The 18,900-nt window shown below is 36.5% G+C and overlaps 1 pseudogene; it reads right to left on the bottom strand.

Annotated features, from left to right (window-relative positions):
• Positions 1-298: 298 nt before the first annotated feature.
• Positions 299-18,900, bottom strand: part of St13-ps4 (ST13, Hsp70 interacting protein, pseudogene 4) — a 33,722-nt pseudogene continuing 15,120 nt past the window's right edge.

Below are 18,900 nucleotides of genomic sequence, written 5' to 3'. Positions count from 1 at the left end.
CACATCCTTGAAAGTTACCATGAGTTCTGGATTGTGCATGCTTCAAGAACATCTGGATCAATGAGGATTTCATTGGCTCTGTCATCCCTGACATTCTCAACACATCCTCCTATTCTGAGCATTCCCCGGAAATCAACTGAAAAAGCACGATTTTGAACTCTGAACTATCTTTTTTCTTCCTCTTCCTCTAAACCATATCATGCTCTTCTCGAGCTTTCTTCAGCCTCTCTATTCTGTCTTTTTCCCTCTCATTCTTCACTCTTTAACTTATACTTTTTCCAGTGTTCAGGATGTTTTTTTAAACTTCTTTCAGGATTGCGTCATTATAATACAGTTTACAAGAAAGGCAAAATCATGAGCTGCTTCTGCACAGTGACCCTGGATTCTTTGCTTTTCCTCCACCCTTGCAAGGCTGAGCTGAATCATGGTTTATTTTAATGGCCCTGTTACAGTCTCCAATGGCAGTGCTTGGCTCCTATAGTTTGATTAAGGCAGTAGCGCTCTTAGCATACGTAATAGGCAAGCTAGGATTTAGTTGGATGATGATGGTGGAAAAAGTGAATGGTTTACTGCAGCTCCCCATAATGTAAATCTTCGATGGAAGCTCCTTTCTTTTCATTTGCTCAATCCACCATGACTTCTGTTAGCTCTGCATATATTTCTCCCATTTCTGTAGTGCATCAATGTCTGTCTCAATTATACCTTCATTGTCAATTTCTTGATCAAATCTCTTCACTTATTTTGCCTGCCTTTTTGTTTCTTCTGTCTTATTATCTATTTTCCTTGGTATTTTCATCTGGATGAACTTTATGAGTAGCACGTGGTACTTCCCCCCTAATACTCTCCACATACTATCTCTAGATGCACATATCCTTCTTTTGGAAGAGTCTCAGATCCTGCTAACATGTCTGCACAAAGTCTGAAACTCGCTCATGTGAAACAATGATAGGAGGTGAAAAGGTAGAAGTGGTGGGTGGCAGTGCAGGCTGGATGCCATGCCCAAGAGTAGCTTAATGTGACCCAGTAGAAGCTGAATTTTAAGAAGTCCAAGTACTGTAATATACACTGATTGTCACTCATTGGTAAAATATTCAATGAAACAGTGATTTAAACAAAAAAATTGATCTGGAATTTTATATTGATAAAACAATTTGGCTACTCTGTGAGTCATTAGTATTAATTCCTTTACAACTTCAGATGATCTAATCAGGTGAATAGATGATAAAAAAAGTGGTAAGTACTTACATAAGTAAAATATATCCTATTAATGCCTAGAGAATATGTCAGTTTCCTATAATTTTTAAATATTGAATCACTATTTAAAATTTTAAATATTGAACCAATATTTAAAAATTATTATGTATTATGTATTATATGGAATTTTCCTTAAAAGAGAACATACATAGTATTTATATGCTATGTTTATTCATTTCTGTGTCCCTCTTCTTTCTCATAAGATGAAAATGTCATTAACATTCATTTTCAAGCTTAATCTATGCATGCATTAGGTAATGTCAATATTCTTCAAATTTCTGTCAGATGATACAGACAATGATAATGACTATAATGTTCCTTTGACAAGGAAATGTCATACCATAATGTGTCACTTAGAATTTAACAATGAATCAGTTCATCATAGAGGGAACACTTTTGAGTCCCTTTGTAAAAAGTGACCTCAAAAATGTCTTCAAGTTTCTCTATTCTGACATAAATGACACTTCTTTTTGAAACATGAACTTTTAGTGGGTCACATGTGCATAGTCTTAGATTTTCAGGACTATAGACCCCACATCCAAAGAGGCTACAGACATCCCAGGACAGAACAATTATAATAAGGACAAAAATATCTCTCAAGAAAGACCTCCAGAGTTTCATATACCATAAACTGACTTTTATCTTAAAACTATTCATAAAGGCCCACTATGTTCAAAGCAACATTTACACAGAAATCTTTTATTTTAAAGCCAATTCTAAAAATACCATTATGTGTCAGGATAAAATGTTATTTAAAGAAAAATGTATGTTTTGTTTTCCCAGAGGTCACTGTAGGGGAAATGTGGTAAAGTTGTCAGGGAAACCATCCACTGAAAAGTGTGAATATAAATTCAGAATAATAAGCATAGAATTGTAGCACTGGAGTTTAGGAGTCACTAATATCATGATTAAGAAAAATGAAAGACCATGAAAGGCAAGGTGGAGGAATTGTGAGAGCCAGAGTTGTTGAGGACACCAAGAAAGCAGGAAGTCAATTAACCAGGGCTCATGGCTGCTCACAGATCCTGCAGGGGTCTGCACTAGGTCCTCTGCATAAACATTAACTTAGTTGCCTTGCTGTTTGGAGGGGACTCCTCACAGTGAGTAATGGGAGTCTTTCTGACTCTTCTGCCTATTCTTAGAGCTGGTTTTACCCCAGCTACCTTGCCTTGCTCAGCCTTGATATGAGGGTTTGTGCTAGAGTATTGTATCTTGTGCAATGTGTGGTTGAAGTAACTAGGAGGACTTTTCTTTACTGGCTGGGATTGGGGCTGAACTTGGGGTAGAGTGGAGGTTGGGGGACAGTAGAATGACAGAAGAGAAAGGAAGCTGCAGTTGGTTGTACTGTAGAAGAAAACAATATTTAAAAAAAAATAGAAAAAAGACATGTAAAATATCATACAGATACCAAAAGTCTTAGAATTCCAAGAGTTCTAACCAAACAAAATATATCAAACATTCCTAAACTTGAGGATTCTGTATGAACCATTTTTAAATTTATCACTTTTGTCAATATTTGTAAATTAAACAGAGTAACATCTAAACTTGCCTTGTCTGAGTATAATTTAGGAAAATATTTACAAATATTTTAACATATGTTTTTTTTATTCATTTTTTTTATTAACTTGAGTATTTCTTATATACATTTCAAGTGTTATTCCCTTTCCCGGTTTCCGGGCAAACATCCCCCTCCCCCCTCCCCTTCCTTATGGGTGTTCCCCTCCCAACCCTCCCCCCATTGCCGCCCTCCCCCACACAGTCTAGTTCACTGGGGGTTCAGTCTTAGCAGGACCCAGGGCTTCCCCTTCCACTGGTGATCTTACTAGGATATTCATTGCTACCTATGAGGTCAGAGTCCAGGGTAAGTCCATGTATAGTCTTTAGGTAGTGGCTTAGTCCATGGAAGCTCTGGTTGCTTGGCATTGTTGTACATAGGGGTCTCGAGCCCCTTCAAGCTCTTCCAGTTCTTTCTCTGATTCCTTCGACGGGGGTCCTATTCTCAGTTCAGTGGTTTGCTGCTGGCATTCGCCTCTGTGTTTGCTGTGTTCTGGCTGTGTCTCTCAGGAGCGATCTACATCCAGCTCCTGTCGGTCTGCACTTCTTTGCTTCATCCATCATGTCTAATTGGGTGGCTGTATATGTATGGACCACATGTGGGGCAGGCTCTGAATGGGTGTTCCTTCAGTCTCTGTTTTAATCTTTGCCTCTCTATTCCCTGCCAAGGGTATTCTTGTTCCCCTTTTAGAGAAGGAGTGAAGCATTCACATTTTGATCATCCGTCTTGAGTTTCATTTGTTCTAGGCATCTAGGGTAATTCAAGCATTTGGGCTAATAGCCACTTATCAGTGAGTGCATACCATGTATGTCTTTCTGTGATTGGGTTAGCTCACTCAGGATGATATTTTCCAGTTCCAACCATTTGCCTACGAATTTCATAAAGCCGTTGTTTTTGATAGCTGAGTAATATTCCATTGTGTAGATGTACCATATTTTCTGTATCCATTCCTCTGTTGAAGGCCTCTGAGTTCTTTCCAGCTTCTGGCTATTATAAATAAGGCTGCGATGAACATAGTGGAGCATGTGTCTTTTTTATATGTTGGGGCATCTTTTGGGTATATGCCCAAGAGAGGTATAGCTGGATCCATCTGTTTCAATTTTGTGGAATAGTTTGGATAATATTGGTATGAGGTCTTCTATGAAGGTTTGATAGAATTCTGCACTAAACCCGTCTGGACCTGGGCTCTTTTTGGTTGGGAGACCTTTAATGACTGCTTCTATTTCCTTAGGAGTTAAGTTCACTCGTGTTTTGTTTGTTTTTATTTTTGCATGATTACTTAGGAATAATGAATTTAATATTGATTTGAAAAAGAATGAAATGTATTAAAAATCAAACAGATGTCTAGCTGGCACCCCAACCCCGCTGGGAGAGAGAGCTGATCACACAGAAGTGTGGGCAATCTTGAGACTGCAGGGCAGGAGAGACAGCCACTTCTGCCCACCTTTGCCCATATCCCTGGCCCAAGAGAGAACTGTATAGGGCCTCTGGGGACAGGAAGATAGGGGTAGTCAAGCTGCAGGAGCCCGGCAGTACAGACTGTGCCAGGATCTGAACAGACCCAGTCAAACAGCTCCCTGCACCCAAATCCTGTGGGAGGGAGAGCTAGACCTTCAGGGGGCAGACATGCCTGGGAAACCAGAGGAGACTACACTCTGCCCACATTTCTGACTCTAGAAGCAAATTCCTAGTGCCATCTGGGTCCCCTGCACATAGGGACCCAGGAAAAGGAGAGGCAGGCCTGTCTGGTTCCCACCAACAGGGACAGCTGAAAGCCAGTGGACAGGAAAAACTAACTACACACCTGAGAGCAGAACACTCTGTTCCCATAACTGGCTGAAAGAAAACAGGAAAAGAAGTCTACAGCACTCCTAACACACAGGTCTAAATGATGATCAAGCCACTGTCAGAAATAGCAAAACAAGGTAATGCCAGAGGCAACCTGATGGTGAGAGGCAAGCACAGGAACCCAAGCAACAGACACCAAGACTACATGGAATCATCAGAGCCCAATTCTCCCACCAAAGCAAGCACTGAATATCCAAACACACCAGAAAAGCAAGATCTAGATTCAAAATCACATTTTATCATGATGATGGAGGACTTTAAGAAGGTCATAAACAACTCTAAGGAAATACAGGACAACACAAGTAAACAATAAGAAGCCCTTAAAGAGGAAACAGAAAAACCCCTTAAAGAACTACTGGGGAACAAAAAGGGAGAAGGAAGTGAGCAAGACCATCCAGGAGTTAAAAATGGAAATAGAAACAATAAAGAAAGCAAAAAGGGAGACAACCCTGGAGATAGAAAACCTAGGGAAGAGATCAGGAGTCACAGATGTAAGCATAACCAACAGAATGCAAGAAATAGAAGAGAGAATTTCAGGAGCAGAAAATTCCATAGAAATTATCAACACAACGGTCAAAGATAATGTAAAACGAGAAAAGCTCCTAGCTCAAAACATACAGGAAATCTAGGACACAATGAGAAGATCAAACCTAAGGATAATACTTATAGAAGAGAGTGAAGACTCTCAACTCAAAGACCAGTAAATATCTTCAACAAAATTATAGAAAAAAAAAAACCTCCCTAAAGAAAGAGATGGACATAAACACACAAGAGGCCTACAGAACTCCAAATAGATTGGACAAGAAAAGAAACCCCTCCTGTCACATAATAGTCAAAACACCAAATGCACAAAACAAAGCCAGACTATTAAAAGCAGTAAGGGAAAAAGGTCAACCGACATGTAAAGGCAAAGCTATCAGAAATACACCAGACTTCTTACCAGAGACTATGAAAGCCAGAAGATCCTAGACAAATGTCATACGGATCCTAAGAGAACACAAATGCTAGTCCAGGTTACTGTATCCAGCAAAACTCTCAATTAACATAGATGGGGAAACCAAGATATTCCATGACAAAACCAAATTTACACAATATCTTTCTACAAATCCAGCCCTACAAAGGTTAATAAATGGTAAAGACCAACACAAGGAGGCAAGCTACACCCTAAAAAAAGGGAAGAAACTAATCATTCTGCAACAAAACAAAGAGAAGACAAGCACACAAACATAACCTCACATCCAAATACGAAGATAGCAGAAAGCAACAATCACTATTCCTTAATATCTCTCAACATCAATGGACTCAAAGCCCCAATAAAAGGACATAGATCAACAAACTGGATACGTAAGGAGGACACAGCATTTTGCTGCCTACAGGAAACATACCTCATACACAAATTCAAAAACTACCTCAGAGTAAAGGACTGGAAAACAACTTTCCAAGCAAATGGTCTAAAGATGTAAGCTGGAGTAGCTATTCTAATATCGAATAAAATGAATTTTCAACCAAAAGTCATCAAAAAAGATAAGGAAGGACACTGCATATTCATCAAAGGAAAAATCCACCAAGATGCAATCCTAAATATCTATGCTCCAAATACAAGGGCACCTACACACATAAAAGAAACCTTACTAAAGCTCAAAGCACACTTTGCACCTCACACAATAACAGTATGAGATTTCATCACCCATTCTCATCAATGGACAGATCATGGAAACAGAAATTAAACAGACATAGACAGAAGTTATGAACCAAATGAACTTAAAAGATATTTATAGAACATTCTATTCTAAAACAAAAAGATATACCTTCTTCTCACCAACTCATGGTACTTTCTCCAAAATTGACCATATAATCAGGCACAAAACAGGTCTCAACAGATACAGAAAGATAGAAATAATTCCATGCGTCCTATCAGAACACCATGGCCTAAAGGTGGTCTCCAATATCAATAAGGAAAGAATGCCCATGTATACATGGAAGTTGAACAATGTTCTACTCAGTGATAACCTGGTCAAGGAAGAAATAAAGAAAAAATTAAAGACTTCTTAGAATTTAATGAAAATGAATGTACAACATACCCAAACTTATGGGACACAATTAAAGCTGTGCTAAGAGGAAAACTCATAGCTCTGAGTGCCTGCAGAAGGAAATAGGAGAGAGAATATATCAGCAGCTTGACAACACACCTAAAAGCTCTAGAACAAAAAGAAGCAAATACACCCAGGAGGAGTAGAAGGCAGGAAATAATCAAACTCAGAGCTGTAATCAAACAAGTAGAAACAAAAAAGGACTATACAAAGAACCAATAGAACCAAAAGCTGGTTCTTTGAGAAAACCAATAAGATAGATAAACTCTTAGCCAGACTATCCAGAGATCACAGAGAGTTTGTACAAATTAATCATATCAGAAATGAAAAGAGACACATAATTACAGAACCACAAGAATGTAAAAAAATCATCAGATCCTACTACAAATGCCTATATTCAACAAAACTTGAAAATCTGTAGGAAATGGATAATTTTCTGAACCAATACCAGGTACCAAAGGTAATCAGAAATAGATAAACCATTTAAACAAACCCATACCTCCTAAAGACATAAAAGCTGTCATTAAAAGTCTCCTAACCCAAAAGAGCCCAGGTCCAGATGGGTTTAGTGAAGAATTCTATCAGACCTTCATAGAAGACCTCATATCAATACTATCCAAACTATTCCACAAAATTGAAATAGCAGAGTGCTACAGAATTTCTTCTATGAATTCACAATTACTCTTATACTTAAACCACACAAAGACCCAACAAAGAAAGAGAACTTCAGACCAATTTCCCTCATGAATATTGACGCAAAAATACTCAATAAAATTCTTGAAAACCGAATCCAAGAACACATCAAAAAAATCATCCCCCATGATCAAGTAGGCTTCATCCCAGGTATGCAGGGATGGTTTAATATGAAAAACCATCAACGTGATCCATTATATAAACAAACTGAAAGAACAAAACCACATGATCATTTCATTAGATGATGAGAAAGCATTTGACAAAATTCAACACCTCTTTATTATAAAAGTCCTGGAAAGAACAGGAATTCAAGGCCCATACCTAAACATAGTAAAAGCCATATAGAGCAAGCCAGTAGCTAACATTAAACTAAATGGAGAGAAACTTGAAGCAATCCCACTAAAATCAGGGACTAGACAAGGCTGCACACACACACACACACACACACACACACACACACACACACTCACATATAAAGAGATAAGTCTATTATCAATAAAAATGCATAAAAATCTGAAAATATATTAATGTAGGACAAAAATATGTAACATAAGTCTCATTTGTTTTATCAACATGACAGGTACATACCATGTGAACAGTGAGATGGTTATTAAGTAAAAGATTACTCAGAATGTCATGTGGTAATACACTCACCATTGGGAGAAAAGGCACAATAGGATCATTGTCTAAGAAGGAAGTTTAAATTTCAAAATATGACGTTTCTTTTTTCTACTGAATGTATATGTATGCACATATAGAGCACCGTGAAATGTAAACCTCAATAGAATAGGCATAAGTATGTCATTTTGTACAGATAGGAAATACTGAGATACATAAATATAAAAGTATCTTTTGTGCATAAGATGTAATTGTTTTTATTGCTTCTGATGATGGGATGTGATGGTAGCCATACTCAGGTAGTAGGAATACACAGCTTGTATTTAACTAAGCCCAGAGCATTTCTTTCTTCCCTCTACTTAGCCCTTAGCCTAAGACATGAAGCTTCTAGCTTCCATATAATCTGATCTACTGCAAATATGAATCTTAAATTATTTAGCTTCCAGCGTATGTGTGCTAACTTTGGCCTAGAATGTTTTAGCTTCCAAGACTTACTTCTGAATAAATTCATCCTTCTGCCTGTCAAAACTCTTACTAGCTGGATCAATTCAGCCATTCTGGCCTAAACTCTTCTGCAAGCTGACTGGCTTCTCTCAGCTTCTCACTGAATTGCTCTGCTTTGCCTCAAACTAACTATATGATAAGTTGTTCTAATCTTCTGGCTCCCTTTGGCTTTAACTGCCTCTAATGAACTGCACTGAATTGTATGATCTGGAAGGAATTGAACAGGATAGAACAAACTCAGCTGAACTCAACTGCACCCAACTCATTTGCATCCAACTGTACTGAATTCAATGCAACTGAACTTTACTGAACCTGGGCAGCTCTCAAGTTGTCTTTCTTTCCTGTGCTATTCTCATATGAGTTTTGCATACCCTACTTCTTATTAGACAACAAACCTAGATCAAGTGGATACAAATTGGAAAGGTAGAAGTCATGGTATCACTATTTGTGAATGGAATGATAGTATACATACATGACCCCAAAATTCTACCAGAGTTCTCCAAAAACTGATAAATGATTCACCAAAGTGGCTGGATTTAAAGTTTTCTTAAAAAAACAAAAAACAGTAGTCTTCTTTTATACAAATAGATAAAAGGGTAAGAAAGAAATTAGGGAAGCGATACCTTTCACAATAGGCAAAAATAATATAAAATATCTTAGAGTATCTCAAACCAAGCAAGGGAAAGATCTGTATGACAAGATCCCTGGAAAAGGAAAATGAAAAAGACCTCACAAGACAGAAGTATCTCCCTAGTTATGGATCAGCAAGATTAGCATAATAAAAATGGCTGTCTTACCAGAAGGAATCTACAGATTCGATGCAGTCCCTAACAAAATTTTAACACAGTTCTTCACAGACATGGGAAGAGCAATTCTAAACCTCATGTGGTAAAACAAAGAACGCAAGATAGCCAAGACAATTCTCAGAAATAAAAGAATATCTGATGGAATCACCATCCCTGACCTCAAGCTGTTCTATAAAGCAATAGTGATAAAAAAAATTAAAAAAAAAAACAAAAAACTTTGTATTATTGGTACAGAGACAGACAGGTCAAACATTTGAATATAATTGAAGACAGAAATAAACTCAGACTCATAGATAGTAAATAGATACTTGACCTTTGACAAAAGACTTAAACCCTACCCTACGATAGGGGTAAAAAGGCATTTGCAACAAATGATGGTTATCTAACTGGCAGTTTGCTTGTAGAGGAATGCTAATTGATACATATTTGTCACCTTAAGCCAAGTAGATTAAAGGCCTCAACTAAAATCAGATACACTGACTCTAATAGAGAAGAAAGTAAGGAAGCTTAGAATGCATTGTCATGGGAGAAAATTCCTCAGTAGAACAGGCTCTATGATCAACAATTGACAAATGGGACTTCAAGAAACTGAAAAGTGTCTGTAAGGCAAAGGTCAGTAGATCGAACTGACAACTTACAGATTGGGAAAGTATCTTCACAATTCCTACATCCAATAGAGGGCTAATATTCAAAATAAAAAACTCAAAGAGTTAAACTCCCAAAATTCAAATATCCTAATTAAAAATGGGGTACAGAACTAAACAGAGAATTCTTAACTAAGGAAGGCCAAGAAGAACTAAAGAAATATTCAAAATTCATAGTCATCAGAGAAATGGTCCTTTCTCCACATCCTCACCAGCATCTGCAGTCACCTGAGTTTTTGTTTTGTTTTGTTTTTGCTTTTGTTTTTTTGTTTGCTTTTTTGTTTTTTTTTGTTTTTTTTTTGTTTTTTTTGTTTTTGTTTTTGTTTTTGTTTTTGGCCATTCTGACTGACTGGAGTGAGGTGGAATCTCAGGGTTGCATTCCCCTGATGACTAAGAATGTTGAACATTTCTTTAGGTGCTTTTTGGCCATTCAATAATCCTCAGCTGAGAATGTTTTGTTTAGCTCTGTACCCCAATTTTAATAGGGTTATTTGGCTCTCTGGAGTCTTAACTTCTTGTGTTCTTTGTATATTTTGGATATTAGCCCTCTATTAGATGTAAGATTGGTAAAGATCTTTTCCCAATCTGTTAGTTGCCATTTTGTCCTTTGCCTTACAGAAGCTTTGCAGTTTTATGAAGTCCCATTTGTCAATTCTTGATTTTAGAGCATGAACCATTGGTGTTTTGTTAAGGAAATTTTCCCCAGAGTCCATGTGTATGAGACTCTTCTCCACTTTTTCTTCTATTAGTTTGAGTGTATCTGGTTTGATGTGGAAGTCCTTGATCCACTTGGACTTAAGCTTTGTACATGGTGATAAGAATAGATCGACTTGCATTCTTCTACATGCTGACCTCCAGTTGAACCAGCACCATTTGCTGAAAATGCTACCTTTCTTCCATTGGATGGTTTTAGCTCCTTTGTCAAAGATAAAGTGACCATAGGTGTGTGGGTTCATTTCTGGGTCTTCAAATCTGTTCCACTATCTATCTGCCTGTCTCTCATACCAATACCATACAGTTTTTATTACTATTGCTCTGTAATACTGCTTGAAGTCAGGTATGGTGATTCCCCCAGAAGTTCTTTTATTGTTGAGTATAGTTTTAGCTATCCTGGGTTTTTTGTTATTCCAGATGAATTTGGAAATTGTTATGTCTAACTCTCTGAAGAATTGGATTGGTATTTTGATGGGGATTGCATTGAATCTGTAGATCGATTTTGGTAAAATGGCCATTTTTACTATATTAATCCTGCCAAATCATGAGCATGGGAGATCTTATTATCTTCTGAGATCTTCCTCAATTTCTTTCTTCAGGGACTTGAAGTTCTTGTCATATAGATCTTTCACTTGCTTGGTTAAAGTCACACCAAGATATTTTTTATAGTTTGGGACTATTGTGAAGGGTGTCATTTCCTCAATTGCTTTCTCAGCCTGTTTATCCTTTGAGTTGAGGAAGGCTACTGACTTGTTTGAGTTAATTTTATATCCAGACACTTTGCTGAAGTTGTTTATCAGGTTTAGTAGTTCTCTGGTGGAACTTTTGGGATCACTTAAGTACACTATCATATCATCTGCAAATAGTGATATTTTGATTTCTTCCCTTCCAATTTGTATCCCTTTGACCTCCTTTTGCTGTCTGATTGCTCTGGCTAGGACAGAACCACAGGTACTGGTGGCTGTCCGTTCCTATATCCCTGTGTCCAGAGGCACTGTGCAGTTTTCCCTTGGACCAGGTATGTGGGCAGAGGTGTGCAGAGGTGGCAGCCTGTCCTGTGGTCTCAGGATGCCTACATTCCTGGGTGGTCATCTCCCTTTTCCATGAGATTTTGGTGCAGGGAACTGTGGGATTGTATCAGTTCACTTCCAGGAAGAGACAGAAACTGGAACTGCCCTGATCCACAGGACTTCTGCCTCTGGGTATTCTGAATCCACCAGGCAGGTCACTTGGTAGTAGAAAAGTGGGCCTTAGCTTTGCTCTCAGCTGTGATAGCGCTTCTGGAGACTGTCTCGGTGTGGGCAGGAACCAAAGGGTACAGACCCTGATTGTTCGTTTAGATCCTTGCGCCCAGCGAGCACAGTTGGCACAGAGAGTAGTCTCCTCTGACATCTGAGGAGTATCCACACTTCTGAGGGTCCAGCTGTTTCCCCCATGGGATTTGGGTGCAGGGAGATGTTTGGCCGGTTCAGTTTGGTCCTAGGTGCAGAACAGAACCACAGGTACAGGCAGCTGTCTGGTCCTATATCCCTGTGTCCAGAGGCACTTTGCATTTTCCCCTTGGACCAGGGATGTGGGCAGGGGTGTGCAGAGGTGGCAGCCTGTACTTTGGTCTCAGGATGTCTGCACTCCTGGGTGATCAGCTCTCTTCCCCACGGGATTTGGGTCAATTTCAAACATTTTGTGGATGGTTCACAATGTGTTTTGGATTTTCAAGCCTTTGAATATACAGCAATTTGAGTTTAATTCTGTGTCTTCGTTGTAGCCACCAGCACCTTGGCATGCAGTAGTACTCGGTGTGAGAATTTCTTAGGATTATTTTTATAAAAAAAATCTCAGTATATAAAGTCACATGTAGATACATACTAGTAAATTGTGATTATACCCTAACTCTTGCCCTGTCCTTTTTCTGTTGTTTCAAAAAAGCTATCATGGAATTTTTTCCCCTCCTCCCACCTGCTATCATGGAATTTACAAATTAGGAAGAAAAATTTGAGTCAAATGCATGGTCTTATTTAAGGGAAAGTCTTAATAGAAGAGAACTCTAGCTCGTTATAATGGCTACTGGAAACTTGGTCTCAGAAATTATCTTCTGCTTAAACAATGCTTGTTTTATGTTGTTGATGAAAGCATTTGTATAAAAGATTATATAGGTTGAAGGAACTAGTCGTTATAGATGCATCTTCTTGTCACCTGGGTTCCAGCTGAAAAGGAAGTGCATTTTGTGTTTACCCAACAAAACCCAATATAGCTTTTGAATCCTCCTTTGCTTCCAGTATGTGGTGTAGGATTTGACAGAAGTGACTTTCAAAATAATGGCTAAGTGTCTCTAAATCTGTGTTAGGCCTCATATTTGAGAGAGGAAATTAATATAGAATTAGATAGGAACTGAATAAAATTTTTGTGATGTGTCTACATCTGAATGTATCCTGGAAATGTTATTGTTCTTAAATGCACATTTATTCATCATTGTGGCAGGAGAGGGATCAAAAAAGAAGAAATGTGTGCATATTATATAATATTACACCACTATTTTATGCTGTCTTATATTTTTTCATTAGTCTCAAACTGCTATCTTTGATTTAAGTTATTTATCTTACTTTTCTCATATTTTAGTAAGATAAAAAAATTAGATGTCCATAAAAATACTCATTTAATAACCAGAGAGAAGACAATGAGACTAATAGCTTCATATTTACATATCTTGAGATTAATTCCATTTGTTAACTTAGACACATAAAATCAATTCTCGACATACCTATCCAATCTAGTTGTCATTTTCTCTGAAATGATTTTAAACACTAATATTGTAACAAAAATGAAATTTGTTTTCTGAGCATGTATTTTCATCTCATATCTCCTTTCATTTGAGGATGTAAGAGCTTTTTACAGCTTTTTATGATTTCCCAGAGGCAAGATGAGTCCAAACCTATACTCTTGTCTGTGACACAGCTGCCCTTTCTCTAATGAACACTCATACATAGCTTTATTACTCCCGAGCACAATTTTTGACCTGTTATTCTAAACATAAATCATTAACTTGTTGAGAAGTTACTATATAATAACTTTGTCTATCCTTTCTGATTAGAAACATACTGAAAGGTGTAAAAATGTAATTACCTGCAAAACATAAATTCTAGACCTTGGAATAATCATATGCAGTTAAATAAAAGCTTGTTATTAGCTGAAGCTCTTTCAGTAGAATACTTCTATTAGATTTTGATAACCCTTTGTCGTTATCATCGTCATTTAAGTATCAGTTTTTATAGTGTCATCAAATATCTTAGTCATTCAGTTGCATTTTCTCCTGGGATATTACAAAGACTTTTCCTAGTTTCTTCATACAAATGCCATGCACTTTGAAAGGAAAAAGAATGAGTCAGCTTTTCTTTCAATTGCCCTGGCATAGACTAAGCTCTTGACAGTCACTGATTTATGTGATTATAGATAATACAATAAAATGAGAATACACAGCAGAATATGCAGATAAGATTTATTCCATATTTAAAACCAGGTGATAGTATGAGGGTGGTAGGGGACTTTCCATGCACCAATGGCTTATACAATTGTTTACTAAGCATATGTTCGCCACTTTAGATGCATAACAAAACTATCCGCAATGGTGGTAAATATATAACCATAGTCATCAGAAAATTTTTATATTTTAGGAACCAGGTCAATCCTTACAATGTATTTGTTTACTCATTTTCTCTAGAATAAAGATATTGAATTATAATTTAGATTTCTATGTTCGTTTCATTTCTGTACTTGAAGCATTCAAAACTGAGAAATACCCTTGCTGAAAAAATGGTCAAGTGTTTAAAATCAGATCTGATAGTTTTTACCTTAACAAAGTGGTACATTTTTGTCTTAGAAATGGATTTTGTTGTAAATACATAAAGCATACCAAACTGGCTTTTGTAGTAAGCAATAGGTCACTATTTTAGATAAAAATGTGAAGCAAGAGGTAACCAATGGTGAGAGTACATAAAAACTTCTTCATGAATTGAGTAATATAGTAAAAGTTTTCTAAAATCGAAATCTACTATGTGTTCATGGTAGATTTTTCTTACCAAAATCACATTTTTAAATAGACAAGAGACGGGACTGAACCTTGAGAAATGAAGAGGAACTGGCTACAACTTAGATAGCGAAAATTGTTAATATAGACAAGATCACACACGCCCTGTTTAGAGTCCAAGCATTGTAAGAAAGGTCTCCTGAAGCCAACACAATAATTTAGAGATTGGCAATATTTTGTTTCCACAATATTAGGCAAAGATCAAGTGTGCCTTCCTAATGTACTTATAAAATTTTGTTGGGGTTTGTTCTGATGCTGCTATGTATTTGAATGCTGAATATTAGCCCTCAAGAGCTGATTGTCCCAGTCAAGCAGAATCTTGTGTACATCAAGTTATGCTATGTAAATTTGCTCCCCAATTTAAAACTATTGGTTAAATAAAGGTGGCTGCATCCAATTACTGGAGAGAATAGAGGCAGGCAGAGTTTCAGTTACCAAGCTTGGTGACATAGCTAGGGACCATGTCAGGAAGAAAAGGAAGAAGGGTAAAGGAGAAAGATGATGGAGAGAGCAGGAGGTGTCCATTGCACATGATGGGCAGGAGCATGTGCCAGAGTGAAATGGTCACCCACCCCCAGGACAGACTGCAGGATTAGAAGTAAGACTCAAACAGCAAGCATTTAGGGAGTGCAGCTGGGGAATTAACAGTCTATCAAATGGAAGGATCAGTTAGGGGTAATTCAACCAGTAAGTGTGTAAGAGATGATTAAATAAACCGATAGGTGTCTGCCTTCATTCTTAGGCACTGGCCAGGTCCTGTTAATCATTAGAGATTATTAAAACTCGCTTGCTAAAATTATTGCTTATTTGGGGTATTAGTTGAATAGTATAAATATGATAATTTAAAAATATTTAAGCTACTTTAATAGTTAATGTTTAACTATTAAAGTTAATGTATACATGTTTGTACAAAGGTTTATCTCTCCAGTTTACTAGGAAATATAAGTGGCAATGAGTAACATTCATATTAGGTCATTAAATCAGAACTATATAATATAGTGATTAAATAGCTGTCATTATTTTTACTTTAGAGGTAGGTTCATAAGAACTATTTAAGAATAATGGTCTCGGGGTTGGGGATTTAGCTCAGTGGTAGAGCACTTGCCTAGCAGCCACAAGGCCCTGGGTTCGGTCCCCAGCTCCAAAAAAAAAAATGGTCTCAAGTTCTAATATTAGAAATATTTGAAAGAAAATTAAAGACATGAATCAAGATTCCCAGTGTAGGGGAAGGTCAGAGTTGAGAGGAGGGAGGGAGCACACTTATGAAAGCAGGGGGAGGGGAGATGGGATAGGGGCTTCTGGAGGGGAAAGGAGATAACATTTGAAGTGTAAATAAAGAAAATATCCAATACGTTTTTTAAAAGAAAAAATAATCATATATTAGTTTCCTTAAAAATTTAGTTAGCAAACGTAAGAGAAACTGTAGAGAGTTGAGTTGTACATGTCATAATTTTGGGCCGTTCATGACATAATATTGGTATGCAGGAATTTGACACACACAATAAATTATTGTACTTTTAGAAAACTTATAAAAGAAATATTTTTAAACTGGGGGAGAATCTTTACTGTCGAGTGTTGAAGGAAACATGTGGCAGTAGGCAAGTGAGAATGAGTTTGAATAGATGCTATGAAATATTTGTGGCCATTGAATAGTTTGTATCTTAGCTGTGCCAGTAGCAATTTTCTGGTTGTAAAATTTGGCTACCCATCTATAGTGAGTTCCAATTACTTATGATGTGATCTATATAGATTTTACAATTGTTCACAAACTGCCATTATTTCTAAACTATGTACATAAATTTTAATCTCTAAAGATTTTCAATGTATTGTTTTATTTTAAATATTTTAAAGCAATAACTCCATTTACTGATGATAAAATTATATAAATTTTTGAAAATAGCTTTAATTTACTTAACTGAAATACAGATACTTTTAGAAGCATTGTTTTCAAATTATTATAATGGGAAAAGTAGCAAATATATTCTCAAATTCAACTACCTATATGCCAAATATTTATTGAACTGCCTTGGATATGTATTACATTCGAAGAAGTCATAGCAGTTTGAATGTAGGCATTAAAAAACACACTTATGAACTGAATATAAATGTGCCTTATGCTAACATAAATCCAAGAAAAATAAATGTTATTTATATGTAAATACATAGTCAATAAAATTTACAAATTATACTTCTGAAGTTTTTATAAAAAATAAAAAATATAATATACCAATTATGTCAGATCTTTTTCTTAATGATTTGTGGTTCTATTTCATTTAAACTTCACTTCCTTTAAAGAAAATATTTAATAATAATCTTGTACAAAGCTGTACAGCTAGACATGGAGATTAATTTGATCAAATAGAAACTTTTTATCTTTTAAACATTCAGAGAGTGCAATACGCTAGCTACAAACCAATCAATCCCCTTGGTATGGCAATAGAAAGATGACCTTATAATGTCTGTCAGAAGATGCCATTTTTAAAATTATTTTTTATTCTTGAGATTATCATATAATTTTGTCATTTTCCCTTGCTCTTTCTTTACTCCAAATGTTTCAATATGTCACTCCCTACTTTCTTTTTATTTCATGGCCCATTTTTTTATTAAGTTTGTTTCATGCATATCTGATACAGTTCAAACTTTAAAGGGTGGTCTGAAATGTCTCCTGAGTTTTTCAAAACATTAGTGTACTCATTAGCCCTTATGATGCTAAATTAAACTTAAGATTATATGGGGTAAAATCACATGGTTAAAGTGTTGGATCATAGATAGAAAATGAATGATATGAACTATTGAGAGAAAAATATTAAGAAGAAGAAGAAGTAGAAAGAGGAAGAAGAAGAAAGAGGAGGAGAAGGAGGAGGAGCAGAACAAGAGGAGGAGGCGGAGGAAGAGAACAAGAGGAGGAGGAGGAGGAGGAGGAGGAGGAGGAGGAGGAGGAGGAAGAGGAGAACAAGAGGAGGAGGAGGAGAATACTAAATCAGTTAATGAAAACAATAGGCCAGTATTAGTGGAGGAATTTAAACATGTCACTGGGAGCCTGCCTGAGCACCAACTATCTCTGGAAATCTATAGAGATCAGGCAAAGGATAAAACTTGGTTTCGCCAGACAAAAGATTGCTCAACATTACCTGTCTTGACTCTAAATTATTCTGAGACTGGAAGCTATACAAGTTTGGAGATTAATACTCAACTGATAAACAACAGGGGCTCTGAGATAAGACTTCACAGACTGTTTGACAGGTAGAGAAAGTCACAAAAAAAATGAAAAGAGATTCTAATTTTTATTTCAGAAGAGAAAGAAACAGGGAGAACTAACTTTCTACTGATCTTAACTGAAAGCCTGACTGCTCTCTCTGCTCTGCTCTTTTCCGCTTTCCTCTGATTTCTGCTCTCCTTTATTCAGCCTCAGTTCTCCTTCTGTTCTGACCAAATATTGTTATCATTCCTTGTTCTCGTACTTTTTATTTTTTAAATAATACATATATATTTTTTTCAAAAGTTTACAAGTTCAAATGCAAATTCAAATCATAAATTGAATAAGAAGTCACAACGAAGGTGTTTACATGAGTTTCCATTAAGACTAATCATCTAACTAAATATTTTTATCTGCCATTGGTTCCAAAACTTCATTAAAAGTTAAAAGCTATAATTCTTATGTCTAAGTTAGCACAATTCTGTCAAGAGGCAAATCATTTGCCTAGTGTCTCATTAGTATTAAAATTTTGTATAGATAATCCCAGTCAATATTTTATCTTCTGTTCTTGCACATAAATCATCCATTCTCCTTTAAGACTTTTGCAGCAGCACAAAAGCAATGTCTTCCTTGATTGAGGATCTGTTACACACTTGTATTCTTAGTGCAATTAACTTGTGACACACAAAAATTTGCAGAATCCTAATTACAGTTTTTGTATTATAGAGGGCCAAAAATTACTTGAATAAATATAGTAATTCTATAGAACCATTATTAAGAATTAAGAAAACATCTATTGGGTTCGGTCCTCAGCTCTGGAAAAAAGAAAAGGAAGAAAATATCTACTTGTTTACATTGTACAACAATGTTTATCTGTAGAAAATCTGCCTAGTAGCG

Source organism: Rattus norvegicus, chromosome 15 (assembly GCF_021556685.1).
Source record: "Rattus norvegicus strain SHRSP/BbbUtx chromosome 15, alternate assembly SHRSP_T2T, whole genome shotgun sequence".
Lineage (NCBI taxonomy): Eukaryota > Metazoa > Chordata > Mammalia > Rodentia > Muridae > Rattus > Rattus norvegicus.
Note: the sequence above shows the minus strand (reverse complement) of the source record. Positions and strands in the feature narration are given on the sequence as shown.